A 20,365-nucleotide genomic window follows, 5' to 3' on the forward strand; every position below is an offset into this window, starting at 1 on the left:
ACATCTTAATTTTTGATTTCTTATTTGTTAGATCTGAATAATTACAATTTGAACTTTAAAATTTCATTTTCAAGTTTGATCTTTTAGAAAAATTTAGAGGTTAATTGCATAAAACTCCTAATTTTTCATTTTGAGGAAATTAAGCTTGTGAAGTATAGGATTTTGGTTGCTTGTTTTAGATCTGATTTCTATTTCAAAATTGCAATTCAAATATGTCTTTTCATTCTAAAAATTAAGTGGTAAAACCTTAATTTTTAAGAATCTCCTATTTCGACCTTTGACTGCTAATTTGACCTATCTGGACATCTCCAAATCAGCTGTTTTTTTGGATTCTGCAATAAAATCATAATTTCTATAATCCCTAAATTTTTTGAAAAAAGTTGGTCAAACCAGGTACACTTTGCATCTGGTCCCTAGCTGTTTTCTTGAAATTTTGGGAGTCGAAATTCATTGTATTTTTCACCTATCTAGAGATCAAATCAATCAATTTTTTGGAGTTAGCTCTCAAATCATCGTAGCTTTCATCCTGAAAATTTCTAAAAAAGTTGGGAGGATCGGGTGCACTTTCAACCTGGTCTGTGGCTTTTTTCCCCAAAATTTCGGGAGACTGTTATGACTGTATTTAATTGCTTAAATCCATAAAATTGGTTGATTTTGTCAAATTTTGATCCTTAAAAATTTCTGAAAAAGTTGGGAGGACTGGGTGCACTTTCAACCTAGTCCCTGGCTTTTTTCCCTAAATTTTGGGAGACTGTTATGATTGTATTTCATTTCTTAAATCCAAAAAATTGGTTGATTTTATCAAATTTTGATCCCTCTAAAATTGAAAACATTTCCCAATTTCAACATTTCAACTTTCATGGAAAATTTTAAAATTAAGTGGTTAATTATAATCTGCCCTAATTTTAAGATCTTAATTCTGTCCATTTTAAATTTGAAATAAAGTGGTATCCCATAGGCCCTAATTTTAAGAATGCAATCTCTTTTGGATAATTTTAAATTAAGAAGTTTATTTTTCACATAATCCTAATTTCAAAATTTCAATTTCCTAGGAGGTTTCATTATTATTCTTTCAATCAATTTGCTCATTTAATTGAATAATCATTTTTCCTAGAATTTTGAATTCTTCAATTATTTTGCAAGTTTCAAATTTTAAATTCAAATTTAAATTTCAAATTTTAAATTCAAATTTAAATTTTAAATTCAAATTTAAATTTTAAATTCAAATTTAAATTTCAAATTTGTAATTTAAATTCCATTTTCCCTCCTTTATTCAATTTTCTATGCATGTATGGGGTGAACATTATTATGGTTAAATGACATGAGTTTCTTGCTTGATCATAAGTGCATATGGAATTATTATCTTATTTTGCTAAATCAATTTCAAGTTACATTAAATATGTTCATGATGTTCTGTTTCATGCATATGATGATAATTTAGTTCTCCCTTTCATTCATACCTAGGATTTACCCTCTCCCAAAATTGATCTCATTAAGGAGGGCACATTGGTGCAAAAGGGAATATGGACACTTATTTCAAAGATCTCCCTCCTAAAGACGAACCTTTAGAGAATTGTGTCATTTCTTCTCCTAAAAAGTATCTCCCTCATGAAGATTATTTGGTGCAAGAGGATGATATTATGGCTACTTATCCTAGTGATACCATAACCTCTTTTCATGATCTTCCCTCTAAAGATGAAGCATTAATTACATATGATAGTCTCTTTTCTAATGATTGTCTCAAACATAAAGATACCTTAGAACAAGAGGATGATATTATTTCTCATAATAATGCTCTCTCCCAAAAATCAAGAGCCTAACAAAAATCAAATCAATTCCATTCATGTTCCTAGGAAACCAAAAATTCTTCTTGATTATCATATTGTACCTTACACATATACTAATGAGGTAGTTGATGAGAACATAAGTGAAGCATCATATGCTTTCTTACTTCTTACAATCCTCTCTTCAATTCACTCAAATACACCATCTCCTACTAAAGAAGTCCCTAAAAAAGAACTCTTAGAGGATGATTGGGGGTCCTTGGATTTCACTCCTACCTTTTCTAGAAAGTCTAAGATGCTTGAATTTCATATTCCAAATTTTTCTCTTAACACAAATCTTGAAATTGATTGGGCCTCTTTAAACTTTAATCCAATTCCCCCTAATAGTGAACTCTCTTTTGAACATACACATGGATGCAATGGATAAATGCTTAAATGTGAGTGAAAAAGTCATGAGAAATCACACTTTCATTTTTCAATATTTTCTTCTCCATTGTCTTCTAAATCCCCAACTTCTCATTCAAATTTTGAGTTACAACAAGAAAATGTGCTGACCAATCTTCTCAATTCCAACTTAATATCTCCTCTTTGTCCTAAATGAAGAAGAAAACATAAACAACTTTCTCAAAATTCTTCTTTTTGTAAATATCATCAAACCCATGGCCATTCTACTAATGAGTATCAAGCTTTGAAAACACAAATATAACATTACATTGATTCAAGCATGTTAAAAATAACATCTAACAATGAATGGCATATTCATCATGATCATTTTAAATAAAATTCAAGTTCCTATTATGTTGCTCCTCACTATGTGACATAGGTAGCCTACCTATTGGGGGCTCCTTATCATTCATGGTGGTACAATTTCAGGTGTAATCATACTTAGTGAGCAACGTAATAGTCTATTTCTTTGTGCCTCTATGCTTGGGGGGAAAGAATATTCCTTTCCCTCTTTCTAAGGATTCACTATTTCCATTATGGAGTACATTATTCATAAACTTGATGTCTTTTCTTGCATGGAGTTTTCCTTCATGCGAGTGCATGCCTATTCCATGAGTGGGACCTTTCCCTTGCTTTAAATGGTACATCTAAATTATGAACAATATCTCCTTAGAGAACTTTTTGTGAACCTTCTTTTTCTTTCTCTCTCTTTGGAATTTACCTCTTCTATTGTGCTATTCATAACTTGATGTCCTTTCTTGAATGGATTTATCCTTCATATGTAGTCCTTCCTTGAAATGGTACATCTCTTCTGAGTAGTCTCTCTCTATAAGTTGCGTAATTCTTCTCATTGTCCTACACTTGGGGGGCAATGATCTCTCTCTCTCTCTAAAGGATCCACTCTTTCCTATGTTGTGGATGGTGTGATTTTTATTACTTGATGTCATTCCTTATGTGGAATTGTTGTTGTTCACTCAAGGGTTCTCTCTTATACAAGAGGTGTAAGTCCTTGACTACAATCTCATTCACACTTGGTGATGTATATCTATAATAAATTCACCCATCCCCATTGGGATAAAAGTGAGTCATCCTTCATCAAGAATCCCTTTCACCTAGCAATAGGAGGAAGGATTGAATTCTTGTTCTCTTCTGTGCTTCATTCTAGAAGATGTTATATTTGTCTAAGACAACTCCTCTTGGAGGAAGATGTCCTTTGAGAAAATATCTCTTCTTCTCCAAGGATCTCCTTTATACTTACAACAAGATATCACTTTTCAACTATCTTATCCTTGCTTGAAGAGTATTCCCTCTCTTGCATAGATCTATGACATTGTTGCATAAAAGATATATTCTTTGTGTTGAAGGTAGGTATCCTTGTTCTACTTTCCTTAAGATATCAACATTAAACTATGTTGACATCTTAAGGCGGGGGGGGGGGGGCACCCACACTACTCCCTTTGTACTATATTTCTCTCATGCATTGTATCCCTTTTACAGTGGGTCATTCTCGGAACTAGAGGGTAGCCTCTTAGAGCGAGATGTCGCCACTTTTCCCTTATACAGTGGTTCATTTTTGGAACTAGAGGGCAGCCTCTTAGAGCGAGATGTCGTCACTTTTCTCTTATACAGTGGGTCATTCTCAGAACTAGAGCACAACCTCTTAGAGTGAGATGTTGTCACTTTTTCTCTTATACACCGGGTCATTCTTGGAATCAGAGGCCAACCTCTTAGAGCGAGATGTTGCCAATTTTGTGTTATATAGTGGGTCATTCTCGAAACTAGAGGGTAGCCTCTTAGAGAGAGATGTCGCCACTTTCCTCTTATATAGTGGGTCATTCTCGGAACCAGAGGGTAGCCTCTTAGAGAGAGATGTTGCCACTTTCTTGACATTTGTACTATACATCTTATATAGGTTATAGCATACTTGAGCATAGACTCCTATGAGGTTCTTTGAACCTCACTTGCACATATGCACATGAGGTTGAGTGGAACTAATGATGTTCTCACTCTTATCCCTTACATGGATCACCTACACTGAATCTAGGGGCTAGTTTTCCATGTCCTTTTTCTCCATGGATCACCTAGTTTTAGGAGCGAGATGTCCATGGTTTCTCTTGTTCGCCTTTCTTCTCATGGATCACCAAAGTGTATATTCATGTTCTCTCTCTTATTCCTCTCATGAACTCAAAGTTTTACTATTGATGGTTCATGGATGATGTCATCTTTTCTCTTTTATGTGATTATTGGTGTTTATGTGATGGCATTTGTCTTTGTGTTTCAATTAGTTATTGAGACATTTGAGTATCGACATCTCTTCAGCTAGTTGATTTGTGGTCTTTTGTTTTTGGTTTTTTTCATGTGTCTTTTCTACTTTGTCTTGTCCTTTTTGTTTTGTGTGCTCTTGCATATGTTTGAGTGAGTTAAGATCCTAATATTGGGGGCTTCGTTCCTCAAGATTCATGATGTCTTATACTCCTTGTGATATTTTTCTGCATCTCTTATCTTCATCCCTCTCTTTCTTCTACTTTACCAGTAGTCTTGGCATAAGCCATAATCATGCTAAAGTGGGGGCTAAATGTAGCATCGTAAAATTGCAGCCCTTGCAATTTTGACCACATTTTAGGCCCTCACCTTTGCTACTGCATTCCCTTACTTAATTGGGATCCCTCTTTGCATCATCATTTCAAATCGTCTCTTGTTCTGACCCCTGCATCACTTTGTGACCCTGTCTAGGCCCCAAAATAGGGCAAGACAGGGTCATGGCACCCTTGGTCCCCCTAGGACAGGGGCATGGCACTCCTATCCTCCCTCTTAGGGTGGCTCTAAGATGGGTCCATCTAACCCTTGGACCTAATTTTCTTCTCGAGGAATTAAATTCTCCTATGTCGGCCTTCAGTGAGTTAAGAATTGATTCTCCTAGGCTAGTATAAAAGGGGATTCAATCCTCTCATTTTCATAAGTAGAAATAATACAAGGATAAGAAACAAATGGGTAAACAAGCGGAAGGTCTCCATTATTGTCAGCAAGTGTTCAAGTGTTCAAGTCTTCAAACATCTCCTTCTTCATGTGTCTTCTTCATTCATCCATTGGAGCGACATTACAATATTCATTTGCAAGCATGTGTGTGTGTGTTAGGGTTTTTTCATGTTACATGTCATTTCATACAACACTTGTGATTACATTCAAGAAGCAAAGCAACCATCATCAACAAATTGCAGATCTACAAGATATACATTTTTATCATTTACATTTAAGCATTTGCAATTACTTTCTTTCAAGGTTGATTCCTTAACCGAGGTTTGACTGAGGCAAACCCCTATCCATAATCCTTCTTCCCTTCCTTTCCATGTGTAGTTGCAGATGCACAACTATAATTGTAGGTTTGGGCTTCATTTGCAAAGACAAAAAAACTCTTTTCGATTCACCAATTTTTAAAAGGACCAAGTACACTTTCAACCTAGTCCCGAAGACTTTTGTCCAAATTTGCAGGGCAGATCCGTATCAGTCTAAATACCTTAGATCCAACGTTACAACATGATTCTAAATCGGTAGCTCCTTATTTTACCCATTTTGTCTTGATTTTCCACATAGTCAACAAGTCAACTCTTCTACTTACAAAAGTCGGAAAATTGCATTCCAACACTTGCAATCCACTTATAATTCACATCCTTGTTTCCCTTGGATTTGGATCTAGTAGATTCAACCCCTATTTTGAATTTAAAGTATCTCCCAAGTGAAAATAATCCTAGTGATTTCATTTCTCTCTCCTAGGTGGGGAATCACTAGGGTTCAATTTTCTACTTTACAAGAAGCAGGGCTAGATGGAGCACATTGTGGATGATGATAAGGATAAGATGGACACTTGGGAATGCAATCTTGGGAGACTTCAGCATGATTGGACCCTTCTCAAGAAAGATTGGTTCTCATTTTTTTGTTGTTGTTCTTTTTAACTAATGATCATTTTAAGGATGTTATGTTGGGTTTGCGTACCCTTTAATGTTAACTCTTACTATTATAGGACTGATAAAACTCTTAGCAATATGCTCTCTGCTGGTGTTTTTAGTAATAATTTAAGTAGTAGGATTATTGATGATGTTTTTAATTGGGATGATAAGTATAGAAGCTGAAAGTTAGTTAGGATGTGTAGAAATAGCTACAGAACTATGAAAGTTTTTTATTATTTTTGAAGGGGGGACTCTATTTTTTTTTTGGCCTACCGGGTGGTTGTTCTTTTCTTGAAGATTTAACTTTGTAACTCTTTGCTGCTCTTGGTTCAGGGTCATCTCCCTTCTTATATAATAAAAAACATTTGATATTGCTGAAACTTAGTAGCTTCAGTAAGATAAATGATTGAATGAGAGACTTCATTTATATCTCATTCAATCATATACCTTATCAATATAACTGAAATCTAGATGTAGACCTCATGATTAAATAAATGAACTTGTTATAATCATCTTATATGCATAATCGATCATACTATAATTACAATAAGATCAGACCAGAATTAAGATAACTATCATAGATATCGTATGATAGCATCGATTGACGCTATCATATGATAACTATAATAGTTATCATCTTAATCTAAATCTATACCAATCGATGATTATCTTAGTTATCAGATGATTATATTCCTAACGTGACCCGATTACCAGTTAGTCAAATATACTAACTAACGTGACTCGATAACAATCAGTTTAATATACTCAATGAGACGTGACCGATAGTTATCGGTACATTGCTTAAGTGAAGCGGTGCACATGCTTTGATCAAGACATGTCTTGATTGGGCATGTCAAAAGACATGATCGGTCAAGGCATGTCTTGATCAGGGATCATTGCCTATATGTACATGTCAATGAAAAGGCTGTAGATGCATAGAAAATATTAAATGTTATCTTCAACAACCTATGCTATATGATGCTCTGCAAAAAGGATTAGAAAATCTGTTTGATGGCAACACGCACAAGAGCACAAGAAACAAACGTTAGTGTTAGCAACAAAAGATTATCCTAAACAGGCATATCAAGAGAGATATTAAGCATGAAATAGAAAGCATATAAACATAGAATGAAATAGCTAATCAAGATGCTCATAGTTGCTCCTCCCTTGTTCCTCTCCTCTCCAAGTCCCAAATGAGTGTAGCTCTCAGCAGCTTTTTGCACTATGGATGCTTATGGAGGATTGAGATTTAATACTAAGCTTCAAATATGAAATGAAAAGCTAAATACTATGCTAGAGTAGATAGTGATGCTATGAAAAAGCTCTATGCTAATGCCAGTATAACAACAATACTCTAAAATGCTTCTCTTTTGCTTGAGGAGAAGGGTTCTATTTATAGAAGAAATAGGGAAATGAAGGGTTAAGATTGAGCAATCTTAACAAGGGTTAGGATTGAAAGTTGGGGATCCATGTGCACAATTGGCACCAATAAAATGGTGACAAGTTTCAACATAGGATTGGGTTGAGAGAAGAGGTTGGAGGCATTAAAGGCCTGAGAAGACCTCATGGTTATCTAGAAGGTAAGGGTCAAGTCTAAATTAAGATTACCCATTGGATTAAGAGTTAATCCAAGGATAAACCTTTGTGCAAATGTTTAAGAGATAATCATGGTCAAAGCATTAATGGCCTGATGAGACCTTTGGGTTGGGTAGAGGTTGAGTCAAAACAAATGTTTTAACCATGTGGGAGGGTTGAATTAACCATTAATGGTTATTGGAGACTTTGGGGATTAAGTGGTTGAAGGTTGAAAGCTTTCAAAGGTTATCCAAGACTTTGAGGGTTAATTTGTTGAACACACAAAGCATTAATTGTTTTTCAAAGACTTTGGAGTCTTTGAGAAGTGACTCCAATTTGCTTAGGAATGTGACAATATTTAGGGGATGGATTAGGCTAATTAGGAAGGGTTTAGAAGAATTTAGAAGGGGTTTAGGCATACAAGTGGATTTTGTAGGAAAATGTAAGTGGGAGAAATTTTGGTATTTTCAATTAAAATAAAATCATTTATTTCAATTAAATGGTGTAAGTTGAATTTGGATAAATATTCAAATAAATATTAATTTATTTAAATGAGAAAAATGAAGATAAAGCATTAAAATGCTTGAAGACTTTGAGGGAAACCATTAAAGGCTTGAAGACTTTAAGGAAAACTATTAAAGTCTTAAGAAGACTATAGAAGGAAGCCATCAAGTTTGAAGACTTTAAAGCCATCAAGTTTGAATACTTTAAGGGAAACCATTAAAGGTTTCAAGTGGGTGAGGATAAATAGGATTTTAAATAAATAATTTATTTAAAATAGTTGTGCAACTTGCTTTTGTAGGAAAATACAAGTGGGTGGAGGATAAAGGTGATTTAAATAAATTATTTATTTAAAATAATTGTGCAACTTGCATTTGTAGGAAAATGCAAGTGGGTGGAGGATAAAGGTGATTTAAATAAATGTTAATTTATTTAAATGTGAGAGGTGGGATTTTGGGGGATTTAAATAAATATTAATTTATTTAAATGTGAGAGATGGGATTTTGGGGGATTTAAATAAATATTAATTTATTTAAATGTGAGAGAAGATTTAATTAAACAAATATGATTTATTTATTTAATTAATGGTATGAATTTGGTTAAGTGAATTAAATCAAATAAATTGAATAATTTATTTAATTAATAGGAGAAGAGGGTTAAGATGAATTAATTAAATATTAATTTAATTAATTATTAATTGATGGTTAAATAATCAAATAAATACTAAGTATTCATTTAATTAAGTGGACAGATTTATGTGACTACATTTGCCCCTCTTTGAGACGGTGCAGTTTATCGCGTCGTTTCAAAGAAAGAAAAATAGGTGTGAAGAAATGCCCCATAAAATGTAAATTTAATGGGTGGTATGCCCCCTCGAGAGATGGGCCGAATTTTTTTGAAAAATCGGGCGATCTCTCGAAAAAGAATGAAAAGTGGAGGGGAGGTAGAATAGAAGAAATTAGAACTAATGATGAAAGAATGGGAGAAAATGGAGTGAATATGAAGAAACAACAAGCCAGCGAGTACCCTGAGGTCATGTAAGAGATACATAGCAGATGTAGTGTGGGGTTTGGATTGATTCTATACAATTGATCAAAATTGGTTGGACAATCTGGTGCAATCGGTTGAATTGTCCCGGTCAAGTCAAAGCGTGACAGTTGATGTCAGTTGGTCGCTTGGACATGATAAAGTCTGAGTAAGTGAATCAAAGTGACCTGATGGTGACTTAGACAATTGATGTAATTGCCCGATGAAGTCAAGGTATATGAAGCAAAATACTCGTTGAGACGTAGACAATTGATGTAATTGTCCGTTGGATTGTGTTTGATTGGTTGATCAATTGATAGTGTGTGCATGTGATGGATGGTTGTGGGGAATCATGGCAGCCCCGTTGAGACTAGGTCATTATGATAAATGCCTGATGTAGTCTAGGATTACCATAATCGATTACCTGTTGAGACCCGAAGATACTTGATCAGAGTATCTGTTGATAGTCTAGGTGTGTGGGAGTCGATGTATCTGTGTAGACAGAGTAACTGGCTTGACTTATTGGATGACTTAGGATAGGAAACACAATCCCTCCTATTTAGAGATGGATGGTGATGAACGTGGCTTGATTAGGTTGATTGGGACATGATGTAGGGTATGTGATGCTAATTATCGAGATGGGGAGGGTGGGGGGGGTTCAATGTTAGATAGAAGAAATGGAGGACCTATTACATTCCTATGGAAGAAGAGGAAAAATAGAGTATCCATTGTCATTACTATGTATGAATGATATGCAGCTATTTATGAATGTATGGATGGATGGAATGCAACGGAATGCAATATATACAAATGAGATGGAATGACGATCCATGGTGCTTTATTTTTCATCATTGAGCTTTAAAATGTTGTAAGAAAATACAAGCAACTTGACATAAAGATTCAAGATGACCAGAGTATTTCTTACATGGATTTTGATATAGCAAGTTAATACAAGCAACTTGATATAATGGATCAAGTTGACCTGAGTATTGCTTGCAGAACAGACAAGGATTATCTCCGTTCATGCATGACTTGGATCGTCCTCCTTGATCTTAGGCTGATCATATCCTGAGACAAGTGCATACCGTACTAAGAAATAAAAACCTTTATCCAAATTGGATGAGGAGGAACCAAAGAATGAGCATTGTACCTGTAAACAAATAGTATATACATAAAGAATAAAAGAATATGGATCCTTGGTAATGGTTCATGCTCATATGGTCGAGGTATACGCTGTAGTCAGCAAGCCGTAGTGATCTATGAATGCATTTGGCATAAGATCACGTAGCTTAGTGAACTTCCCACGTAGACACCATTAGTACATGCCCCAGTACTTCATCGGAAATAATGCGCAAACGATACAAAACAATGCTGAAAGATCCCGATATAGATAAACAAATGAATTACTCACAAATCAACCAAGTATTTGACAGCCTAACAGAATTTTCTTGTCAAAGAAAACATCATCTTGTCTTTGTTTTGGTAAGGAAGGATGCATCCTTGTTTTAAAGACAGTTTTGGATTGTTGATGTGGATTGTGTGGTTGTTTGGTAAATGGTCATTGTGTGAGTAGTTTGTCGCAATGTTTGTTTTGGTATCTGCATGGATGAGTATGTACAAGGTGTTGCCATGTTTTTGTGTGATTTTTCAATGGTTTTGTCGATGTTTTTGGATTTTGAATTGTTTTGAATGTTTTTGGTATTTTTGCGAGATATTTTTGAATGTTTTTGGATTTTTGATGATTGTTTGAATGAAGAACTTAATGAATCATAAGACAATGTAGAATCCACTTCCATCAATAGGTTAAAGGCATTGCCCCCAGTTTTAGACATGACTATGAAAAAGCGGGATGCAAGATGTATGGAGTACTATCATAATTGCAGAGGAATAACAAGCCATGGTTGATGGATGGATGGATGTATGTATGAAGTAGATGTGATCGCCACAAGTCTGAAAGATAATGGAGCCATAGCCTTTACGAGTGGCGCCTGTTTGCCAGGTTTTCACCATCGTTCTTACCCAAGGTGCCACCGGAGTGGTTGTTCACCGTTTGGATGCATGATTTTTCTTTACTTTTTTTGAATGTTTTTATATTTTCTTCAGGACATTTTTCTGAATGTTTTTTGGTATTTTCTGATAGGCAGGGGAGCCTGATGCTCTGTACAGCTTATGTGTAAAACCGTTTGAGGTGCATGCTGTTGATTGGATCTGCGAGCGGTTCTCCGTCTGATGTAGCCAACTGATATGCCCCGGACCCAAATACAGCAGTGACAACATATGGGCCTAGCCAATTTGATTCAAACTTGCCTTGATGTTCTCTGTTTGGTTGGTTGCGAGGATTCTCTCGAAGAACAAGATCACCTACCTCAAATGTACGAGGTCTAACTCGGTGATTGTAGCTTCTACTCATGCGCTATTGATAGGCTTTGAGATGGTTGTATGCAGCTTGTCGCTTCTCATCAAGTAGCTCCAAGTCCTGAAGGCGTGAGACTCAGTATGCGTCATCATCAATGAGATTGTGCAAGGAAACCCTTAATGATGGTATCTCGACCTCAATAGGCAAGATAGCTTCTGCACCATAGACCAATGAATAAGGAGTTGCACCTGTAGGGGTTCGAATGCTAGTTCGATATGCCCATAGCACTGGATTCAATTGAACATGCCAATCACGACCGACATCATTGACTGTCTTCTTTAGGATCCTCAATATGTTTTTATTGGATGCTTCGGCCTGACCATTGCCTTGTGGGTAATAGGGAGTGGAAAAGCGGTGTTGGATATGAAATTTCTCACAAAGCTCACGAACATCCTGATTTTTGAAAGGAAGACCGTTATCTGTGACGATGGACATGGGTACACCATACCGGCAGATGATGTAGTTGAGGATGAATGAGGCGATCTGCTTGCCGGTGACTTGGGTAAGTGGAACAGCTTCGATCCACTTGGTGAAATATTCGGTGGCGGTAATAATGAATTTATGGCCATTGGATGAAGATGGATGAATCTTACCCACAAGGTCAAGGCCCCATTGACAGAAAGGCCATGGTGTCGTGATTGGTTGCAGTTCCTGGGCCGGTGCATGTATCAGGTCACCGTGAACTTGACATTTTTTGCATTTCCTAACAAAGTAGTAGGAATCCTTTTCCATAGATGGCCAATAGTATCCAGCTCGCATGATCTTCTTGGCTAGTGATGGACCACTTGAATGAGTCCCGCAAATTCCTTCATGTACCTCTTCCAAAGCCTTTGTTATCTCACCTTGTTCCAGACATCGAAGGAGAGTACCATCAAGACCGCGTCGGTATAGGGTTTCGGCAATAATGGTATATCGAGCAGTTTGGCGAATGAAGGTTTTACGTTGGTTATTTGATTGGTTGGGAGGAAGGGTGTGATCGCGAAGATAGGTGTAGAACTCACCGTACCATGGGGATTCAGAACCAACAAGGCGACATATCATTTCAGATTCAGGGATATCATAAGCGGGGATCCAAAGCTGTTCTACCAAGAACTCGTAGCGTGTTGAATTTTGTGGAAGATCTAGGAGAGATGCGATGGTAGCCATGGCATCAGCAGCTCGATTCTGATCTCTTGGTATCTGCTCAAAAGTGATAGTAGTAAATGATGTCTTTAGACTATCCACCATTTGCTTGTATGGCATGAGTTTATCATCTTTGGTCTGATATTCATTAGTTGCTTGTCGAATGACCAGTTGTGAGTCGCCATATACTTGTAGTTCTTGTAATTTCCATTGTATGGCTAACCTGAGTCCTGTGATCAAGGCCTCATACTCTGCTATGTTGTTTGTGCATGGAAATGTGAGCCTGTAAGACTTCGGGATGCTATCACCTTGAGGTGTGATAAACAGAATGCCTGCCCCCGAGCCGTGCCTAGTGTATGAACCATCAAAATATAGTTTCCATGGTTGTGCTTCTATGATCATGAATATCTCTTCATCTGGAAAATTGGAAATGAGAGGATGATCGCCTATGAGTGGTGCATCGGCCAATTGATCTGCAATGACCTGACCTTTGATAGCTTTACGGTCCACATACTCGATGTCGAATTCACTTAGAATCATTACCCATTTAGCTAAGCGACCTGTCAATGCTTCTTTGTTAAGTAAATACTTGAGTGGATCAATCTTTGCAATGAGTTGCACCTTGTGTGTTAACAGATAGTGCCTCAGTTTAGTGGCTGCCAAGATTACTGCTAGGCAAGCTCGCTCAATAGGTGTGTAATTGAGTTCATAGCCCACAAGTGTGCGAGAGATGTAGTAAATAGCACACTCTTTTCCTTCTGCATTATGTTGTGCCAGTAGTACACCCAATGCTGTACTTGTTGCTGAGATATAGAGCAATAATGGTCTACTTGGATTTGGTGGCATCAGCAATGGTGGATTCATGAGATAGTCTTTAAGCGCCTGAAATGCTTGCTGGCATCTGTCATCCCACTGAAAGCGGATGTTCTTGTGTAGCAGGTGTGTGAATGGGTGACACTTATCGGCTAATTGTGCAATGAATCTGCGGATGGATTGAAGCCGTCCTTGTAGTGTTCTTAGCTGACTGATATTCTTTGGAGGTGGCATGTCCATTATTGCCTTAACCTTTGTTGGATCGACCTCAATACCTTTGCTTGAGACAATGTATCCTAGAAGCTTCCCGGAGGTCACTCCGAAGACACATTTCTTTGGGTTGAGTCGAACATGGTACTGTTCCAGTCTATCAAAGATTTTATCTAAGATGTGAAGATGTCCTTCTCTAGTAAGTGATTTTGCTAGTAAATCATCCACATAATCTTCCATCATAGTATGCATCATGTCATGGAAGATGGTGGTCATTGCTCTTTGATAGGTCGCTCCTGCATTCTTTAGACCAAAAGGCATTACATTCCAGCAGTATGTGCCCCATGGACATGTGAAGGCTGTCTTATGTTGGTCCTCTGGTGCGATCTTTATTTGATTGTATCCTGAAAAGCCATCCATGAGTGAAAGCATGGCATGTCCTGCTGTCAAATCCACTATGATGTCGATATTTGGTAGAGGGAAATCATCCTTAGGACATGCCTTATTCAGATCTCTGAAGTCTGTACAAATGCGAATGCCCCCTTTTGGTTTGCCAACTGGTACAATGTTGGAGATCCATTCTGCATAATCAATTGGTCTAATGAAACCAACATCCAGGAGTTTCTTGAGTTCTGTTTTGACTAGCACGGCAATCTGAGGATGCATCTTACGAAGCTTCTGCTTGACAGGTTTGGCTCCTTTTGCTACTGTGAGATGATGCATGACTAAATCAGGATCAAGCCCAGGCATGTCTGCATATGACCATGCAAAGTTGATCTGACGCTGTTGGAAGAACTCTATAAATTGAGGTTGTTCCTCTAGAGTGAGAAGAGATGCCAGATGTATGATATGAGGGTTTTCAGGAGTCCCCACATTGTATTCTTTAGTCTCCTCAATGAGGATCGTCGATCGTTCCTGTTGTGTACTAGCAGGGAGAATGTCAAACCCTTCATCCTCAAGTGCCTCAGAGAGGTTTTCACCGTTGGATACGCTCTTTCTTTTTACTTTTGTTGGATCAAACAGTGCCACAGTGTGGTTTTCACTGGAAGATCCATGTTTTAATGTTATATTTTTGCAGCTGAAGGGTTTGGCATCCGCCCCGAAGTATGCTGCGCTATTAAGTTCAATGGCGAATCCAGCTTTGTGATCCCCGCTTGGTAGATTATCCCTTAATTCCAAAAAGTCAATGATAGCCTCATCGTTTTGGAAGAGGTCAAGACATGGGGGATTTGGTTGGTTCCATTCGATGAGTTTAGGGTGGATAATGGGCATTACTTCATCGATTAAGTTAAGTGCGGTAGATGTATCAGTGAGGGTTAAGACAGTGTGGCGAAGGTCGTTGATGGTACTCTCCCTGTCAGAATCAGGCGTAGGATGAGACATAGGGTCTGTGGAAGATGTTTCCAGCTCAGGTACCCAAGTGGTCTTTATCTGTGCTTCTCCGTAAACAGGGATGTCTTTGCGTGGCGGAGGTGGTGATGTGTCTTCCTCATCTGAAGTGTTAAGTTGTACAGAATCAAATTCCCACTCATGTGAGTCGGTCTCTGAATCACTTTCCAGCATCCGATTGCTATACCATACTGGGATGTCTTTGGAGTTGAACACGGCAGGTGTGATTGGTTTATGTATCTTTGTGGTGATCGGTGCTGCAGGAACCGTGATAGGGTTTAAAGGATTTGTTACTGGAAGTATTGGTAATGGTGACTCAATGGCTTCTGCTGGAATTACTGGCGCCATAGATGTTGCAGCTGGTTCTGATACAGTTGTTGCTGCTATTGGTGTTATTGATGGGATTACTGGTTCGTTTGGTGGGATGATTGGCATTGTAGATGGTTGTGGTGGGTTTGTGAGCCTCAATGGGGCAGTGGGGATAGTTCTTGATGGTGCTTTGATTATGAAAGGTATCCTCTTTGCAGTAGGTGGGCAAAATGGTTTGCTGGGTTTTCCTTTGAATCTGAGTTTAGGACGGATCTCTTTTTCAAAGCCAAGGCCTGTATTACCTTTGGGCTTGAATTCTGGTAGTAGAGGTTCGTGTCGTCCTTGTTTGCAGTATCCCAAAGCACTCTGACCATCATATCCCATTCTTTGCATAATGAGGAGGCCTTTGCCATATTGTTCCGTAGGAAGTGTAACTTGCGGTTTGTCAGTGGTGATGGGATCTTTATAGATCCAATCCGCCAGGTCCTCATCTTGTGTCTCTTCCTCTTGACTCTTTCCAAGAATGAAAGGCGTTAAGGCACATGGAGGCGTGATTAGTGGTTGCTGGAGCAACTGCTGTGGTTTACCATGTGTTCTAGGAGAAGTGGGCATTTGTCCCACACAAAAGAGCTGACTCAAGTTGTATTCTCCAGGACCTTCCTCTGCGATTTTCATCTTAAGCTTTTCTTGCTTGGGTATAGGGGTGTTTGAACTAGCAAGAGAGGCGGGATTTACATATGATGTGGAGGAAATGGCTTCCCTATTATTAGGAACAGTAATTTCTGGTTGATGGCTGATATTATGGCAAAATGCAAAGGGATTTGCATCGCCCAGGATTGTGATCTCTGCACCATTATGTGGGAACTTGATACATTGATGGTAGGTAGATGGAACAGCTTGCATGGCATGTATCCAAGGTCTCCCTAATAATAGATTATATGGCAGAGGAAGGTCCAGAACCTGACAAATGATATGCTTTACCACAGGGCCCACTCGGATTGGTAGTACCACAGCTCCTTTGGATGAACGCTCTGCATCATCATAGGCTTTGATGGTGATCTTCTTACGAGGATCCACTGATTCTATTGCATATCCCAATGCTGTGACCAACTGTAGTGTGCAAATGTTTAGGCCTGCTCCATTATCGATCAAGACTCGCTTGATCCTGTGTTGGTTGACGAAGCCTTCAATGTGGAGTGAGGCGTTATGAGGTTGCTGGAAGGAAGAGTTGTCACTTTCAGAAAAAGTGAGACAAGGTGATGACTTTAGACTTCCAACCATGGCTTGAAATTGGTCCGTATTTAGATTTGCAGGGACTGACGCCTCTTGGAGTGCTTGATCCAAGATTGTTTTATGAGAGGGTGACAGACGCAAAAGCTCCAAAATGGATATAAGTGCAGGGGTTTTGTCTAATTGTTCCACAAGATTGTACTGCTTTGGGACGGAGGTGGTGCCTTGTGGAGCTGCCTTGATGGTGACCTTGCCACGACGTGTAACAACATTGCAATTTGAGGTGGGATTTTTGAAGGTTATGGTTGCAATTTGTTCACTGGCATCATACAGGTGATTTACAGTGTAATTATACGCAGCTTGCGTATAATCAGTGGTATCAGGACCTCGACTGGACGTCGAAGGACCCCTTTGATCTTGCGATGGAAGTGGATTCTTGAACATCTGATGATCATTATTGGTTGTTTTTGGGTCATGCCCTTCAATTTCAATTTCTCCTCGGTCAATAAGATCCTGAATGAGATCTTTCAATCGGTGACAATTACTTGTCTTGTGTCCTCTTCCTTGATGGAACTCACAGTGTTCAGTATCTTTCCACCATGCTGGTTTGACTTGAGGCTCATAGTTTGATAGCTTAGGTAGAGTGACCAAATTTTGAGAGAGGAGTTGTCGCAACACTGTTTCAATGGGTTCCCCTAAGGGAGTGTATGTGCGTTTTTGTTTTTGTGGACGAGGTCTTGGTTCATCATGAGATGTGATGCGGCCTTGATTAAGAGGAACATTTGTGTTATTTTGAGGTGGAGGATTTTGTCCTGCAAACCGAACCACAGGTTGTGCATTTTGGACAGTCCGAGCATCCACAACTCCATCGTTGACGATGTTCTTATTCTTGTTCCAGAAGTTCGGTTTATCGCTATTGAAGCGCGGGCGAGGAGCATCTTTTGGTTCATTAAAGATTTTGATGAGTCCTTTTTTGATGAGTGCCCTTTCACATTTTATACCCTTGGTGATCATATCGTTAAAAGAGTCTGTGTCTTTGACATCCAGGTGAAATTCCATTTCTTCGTTTAAGTTGGAAATGAAAATTTCCACTAGTTCTCGTTCAGGTAACTGAAGAGAACGTCTGCTAGACATTTGGCGCCATCGTTGCAGGAATACTGCGAATAATTCACCTGGTTTTTGTTTGGTGTTGCATAGATCAGCCATGGTGATGTCGCGTTCAATATTATAAGAGTAATGAGATAGGAACTTCTGGATGAGTTCCTCAAATGTTCTAATGCCACCTGGAAGTCGGGAAAACCATGATGTGGTTGTTCCTCCCAAGCTTTGGGGAAAAAGGCGCATTAGGTATGTGTCCTCATAAGCTACTTCAAGACAAGCAGAATGAAATTCTCGGACATGATCACGGGGATCCCCCTTTCCTCTATATTTTTCAAATTTGGGTGTTTCAAACCCGCGTGGAAAGGGTGGCATATAAAGATTCCTATCAAACGGATAGGGACAGATGTCGTTAAGTGAAAATTGATTGGTCTTAACACCACTATGAAGTTGTTGGGCGAGATTCGCGACTTGTTGCCGCAACATCTCCATTTCATTTGGAGGAGGAGGTGGTGGGTTACCTCAAGGGATGTTATATCTGATGGGATCTCTACGTCTTTCCTCCTCATGGCGACTTTGACTTTCTGATGCTTGTCTTAATTGGGCAAGATCAAAGTCTGAGGGGAGTTTGGCTCCTTCTTGAGCAAGTCTTAAGAAGTGAGCATCCGCATTGCTCCTGAGAATTTCATCAAATAATCTGTTAAAGTGAGGGTTATGCTGAACCCTTTCGATTGTTGAAGGAGTGGGACTACTTGGGTTTTCATCATTTACATTTCCTCCAAGTGCTTCTTGAAATTCATTGAGGTTGTCCTCTTCTTCCTCAATTTCTATTTCTCGTTGCCTTGATCGCGATCGGGTTTGAGCCATTTTGTTTGCAAGTTTGTGTTGAAGTTGATTGAAGATGATGATGAGTTGTTCGATGAAAGATGGATGATTAGTGGATTGTAGATCTCTAGCACTCTAAAGGTAAATGTAACCAGAATTCTTTCTTTGAATTGCTTGTTTGTTTTGATGAGTTTGGATGTGATAAGGTGTAGAGAAATCTGAGATGTGTTACAGATTTTGACTACCTAGCAATGAGAGGATTCACTCATGAACTAATTTTAACCTGCGTAGATGTGTCTCTTAGGATGAGCTTATCCTAGATGTAGAAACAATCTAAAAGTGATGTGATGTGTTTGATTTCAAGCAATATCTAAAAAAGGAATCTTGGGACAAGAACCTCTTAATGTTTTGAGAGTTTTGGGATGAATTGATGATGGAAAAATGATGTATGAATGAGATGATGGATGTTTTGTTTTCAACTTTCAATAAAAACTTTGTGTCACAAATGGGACAAACTCTTCTTCTTCCCTTTCAGACGTTGGTGGCACTTCTCGAGCTGTGTTGTAGGTGATACAGATGTTTGGGAAGAAATTGGGATTAATCTTTCCTCCTTGATTTTTGTGATAACTCAGAGCTCTATATTGCATAAAAGCTCTGTGGTTCAATGATTCTGAATCAAACTCGTTTGTTTTACCTTGAAGATAGAGACGCATGCGATGTAGAAAGACTCTATGGGAGACAAAGATTTGTCGATTGATATAGAAGAATTTCCTCCTTTTGATCAAAGCCTTTGAGCTTAGTGGTCTCCTTTTCATGGTCAAAGCATTAATGGCCTGATGAGACCTTTGGGTTGGGTAGAGGTTGAGTCAAAACAAATGTTTTAACCATGTGGGAGGGTTGAATTAACCATTAATGGTTATTGGAGACTTTGGGGATTAAGTGGTTGAAGGTTGAAAGCTTTCAAAGGTTATCCAAGACTTTGAGGGTTAATTTGTTGAACACACAAAGCATTAATTGTTTTTCAAAGACTTTGGAGTCTTTGAGAAGTGACTCCAATTTGCTTAGGAATGTGACAATATTTAGGGGATGGATTAGGCTAATTAGGAAGGGTTTAGAAGAATTTAGAAGGGGTTTAGGCATACAAGTGGATTTTGTAGGAAAATGTAAGTGGGAGAAATTTTGGTATTTTCAATTAAAATAAAATCATTTATTTCAATTAAATGGTGTAAGTTGAATTTGGATAAATATTCAAATAAATATTAATTTATTTAAATGAGAAAAATGAAGATAAAACATTAAAATGCTTGAAGACTTTGAGGGAAACCATTAAAGGCTTGAAGACTTTAAGGAAAACTATTAAAGTCTTAAGAAGACTATAGAAGGAAGCCATCAAGTTTGAAGACTTTAAAGCCATCAAGTTTGAATACTTTAAGGGAAACCATTAAAGGTTTCAAGTGGGTGAGGATAAATAGGATTTTAAATAAATAATTTATTTAAAATAGTTGTGCAACTTGCTTTTGTAGGAAAATACAAGTGGGTGGAGGATAAAGGTGATTTAAATAAATTATTTATTTAAAATAATTGTGCAACTTGCATTTGTAGGAAAATGCAAGTGGGTGGAGGATAAAGGTGATTTAAATAAATGTTAATTTATTTAAATGTGAGAGGTGGGATTTTGG

This window comes from Cryptomeria japonica, chromosome 6 (assembly GCF_030272615.1).
Source record: "Cryptomeria japonica chromosome 6, Sugi_1.0, whole genome shotgun sequence".
In the NCBI taxonomy this organism is placed as follows: domain Eukaryota; kingdom Viridiplantae; phylum Streptophyta; class Pinopsida; order Cupressales; family Cupressaceae; genus Cryptomeria; species Cryptomeria japonica.